General features: G+C 48.7%; 1 long non-coding RNA gene and 1 pseudogene across 1 annotated transcript; one reads left to right on the forward strand and one right to left on the reverse strand.

The window, feature by feature from the left end:
- Nucleotides 1-3,164, forward strand: part of LOC119339697 — a 12,170-nt pseudogene that overhangs the window by 1,714 nt on the left and 7,292 nt on the right.
- LOC119341584 lies at nucleotides 332-859 on the reverse strand. Its single transcript, XR_005165186.1, has 3 exons — nucleotides 702-859; nucleotides 472-597; nucleotides 332-376 (listed from the first exon to the last, which is right to left on the reverse strand). It is a non-coding gene; the product is annotated as an uncharacterized LOC119341584 (long non-coding RNA).

Raw genomic sequence — 3,164 nt, forward strand, 5'->3', positions numbered from 1 at the left:
AATAATATGAAATATGACAGTTCATCAACATCATTTAAACATAGTCAAGTTCATCATCTAAAGATCATCACCGGCGAAAGTCCACGAACATAAGAGTAGTGCAAGACATGAAACATCATAAAAGTTGAAACATGAAAGACATGGCACAACGGCCGCATACACGGAATCATCATCGACATCAAGCACCACCGAGTCCACCTCCTCCAAAACCACCACCACCACCGAGTCCACCTCCGCCAAAACCACCACCAAGTCCACCTCCGCCAAAACCGCCACCGCCAAGTCCTCCTCCGCCAAAACCGCCACCGCGACCACCATCACTCTGCCAGATCGGAGTGACTGGGGTCGACGTAGCAGGAGTCGAGCCACCGGTCCCCTACATGTTTGAAAGAAGATTCTAACGGTAAATATGACATGATAGTGTTGAATGAACGAGAACTAGTTTGTCATTAGTTAGGAAAATTTCCTAACCGGAGTATCACCGCCTAGTGCCAGCCATTCCTCGAACGTGGGAATGTGTGGGGCGTCTCCCGCAGGTGGTGGTGGGGGTCCAACTTGTGGTGGCTCCGTGCGGTTAGTCCAAGACGCCAACATAGCCTGGATGTTAGTTAAACAAGTCCACTTAGAAACAAGCCGTGATCAACAAAGTTAGAAGGAATGAAAGTGCAAATTTGAGCTTGGTTTAAGAGGGCAAAACTAACCGCCATCACTTGACGGCTGTAATCATCGTTTTCCTTCACTCCTTGCAAGTACTCCCTCACCTCAATATGCCTATGCTCGAGAAAGGTCTGATATGCCTACAAAATTGAGGTTGTTTCTAAGTGGGCAGTGATGAAAATAAACTAAGAAAGATAGAGACAAAGAAGATAAGGGGAAGTACTTACAGCACGTTGGCGGACTAAGGGAGGCTGCGAACGCCCCGTACTCTCTAACGGGCTCGGGTTGGTAGCTCGAAGCCGTGTGTACGAGATCGACGGAGTGACCAAGCCATCGAAACACGGATACCGGCCATGGGACTTACCCTGGATGGCCACCACCGCCGTGTCGTCGATCTGAGACTGGGCGACCTCAGGAACGGGAACATCCGGATGCAACTTCTGATAGTTCTGAGTGTAAGACTGCAGGTGTTTCTCGGTGTTGCCGTAGTACTGGCTCTCGCCCTCCTTGCGATCACTCCGCTCGCGGGCCAGCTTCCACGACTCCATGTCTGAGAGCGGCCTCTGCAACTTGTCCTCCTGCAACGTCAAACAGAAGTTAGCCATACATAAGAACATGACGGTAAAGAAGAACCAAAATGCATCTTTCATATAGATATACCTTCATGGCCTTGAAGCCCCAGTGGTTCCTGTTTCCTTGGCCGTGTGTCCCGTCTTTTCCACGGTTAGCCCGGGCCTTGATGCTCTTGGCAACAAACTCTGGATCGTCACCGACCCACCTATCCACCAAACACGCCCATCCGTCATGCCTTCCATAGCACCAACGAGGAACAACCTATGCAAATTTTGGAAGCATGACATGTGAGCACGAAACATATAGTTGACTCCTTGAAACAATGAAAAGTCAGTAATAGTTACCATCATGAACTGCTCCCTGCTCATGGTAATTTTTTGCCTCTGTGCTTGAGTTTTGGTCATCTTTTGTTGCAGGTAGATGTGGTAGTACTGTGAGACAGCAACCCAACGCACCTCGTACTGCAACTGACGAGCTTTCTTCTTTGCAGACGCAAGTAAGACCACGTCGGCTCTGGCCTTGTGCTCATCAAGAACTCTATAGAGTTGCTGCAATCATGCATAAACCAGAAGCAAACAAGGCATGATTTGAGTGATTCAATGATAAACTATGAACGAAACTAAAGACAAGTGATTCAAAAGGGATCTTACCCAAAATTTGGTGATCACGGCCTTAGCGGCCGTCCCGTACTCCGCATTGCTGCAAGCCTCGTAGTGGGCCCAGCTTGTGGCCAAAACACGCAGCTATGGGTCCCTGTCTGGCCGCGGGCAGAATAGGCCAGGCCAAAACTGCTTCAACAGGACAGTGAGAAGGCCGTTCGGTTTACGGCCCTTTCCGTGAAGGATCCAGTTACTGCAAAAGAATCAAAGGGTTGCCATGTGTACAATAAAAAAATGTTGTCATGTGTTGAAAGTATGATTGAGATGCACTTACTCTGTCCCCGCAGGTTCAATGAGCCACTTGTGCGCCTCGATAGAAGGTGGTGTAGGTACTCCGGCATTACCACGCAGCCACCCCTGCGGAGCACCCGGTGGCAAGTCACCCCACAACTCGGGGTCAACCTCCCCTCCACCCTCCTCGCCCTCCTCGGCCTCCTCCTCCTCGGCCTCCTCCTTCTCGGCCTCCTCCTCCTCGGAATTGTTGCTCACCCTCCGATGTAGTCGATCAAAGGAGAGGGACGATCGTGGACCAACACCTCCAACGTCGACGATCACTCCACGAAGATGGAACACCACAAATCCTGTTATTTACACCGAGTGAAACAAATTAGGTCATCACATCACATTAAGCATTGACACTTTAAACTATAAAGAAAAATCATATTTTTTCAACTGTCAAATTTGGAAGCACTTATCATATCGCATTTTAGGTCATCACCTCACATTAAGCATTGACACATCAATTTTTTTAGCAAGATCATCATGATGAAATAACCGCTTATCGTATCCCAAATTTGAAGCACATCTCACATAGCTACTTAACAACATCACAAACTGAAAATAAAATCTTCGTTAACAATTTTATGAACTAAGTGACTCAAGTTGCTTTTTTAACTATGATAATTCATTTTGCCGAGATTCATCCATCTAGCAACCTAACCCTAGCAAAATAACTCATTTTGCCGAGATTCCTCCATCCATCTAAGATACATATACAACATTCATCCATCTAGCAACTTAACAACATCCAAAATCCATCCATGCATTCATTCATACATTGAACAATAGCTAAATAATGCAAAAAAATGGAAAAAAAAAGGAGTGTTAGCTCACCGGGCAGAGAGGCGTCACGGTGGTGGAGTTGGAGGCAGGGGCCGACGGTGGAGGTGAGGGGAGGGCCGGGGCGGAGCTGGGCCGGCCGGGAAGGTTGGCCGGTCGGACCAGCAGGGGGCCGGCCGGTCGGACCAGCAGGGGGCCGGCCGGTCGGACCAGCAG

Source organism: Triticum dicoccoides, chromosome 7B (assembly GCF_002162155.2).
Source record: "Triticum dicoccoides isolate Atlit2015 ecotype Zavitan chromosome 7B, WEW_v2.0, whole genome shotgun sequence".
In the NCBI taxonomy this organism is placed as follows: domain Eukaryota; kingdom Viridiplantae; phylum Streptophyta; class Magnoliopsida; order Poales; family Poaceae; genus Triticum; species Triticum dicoccoides.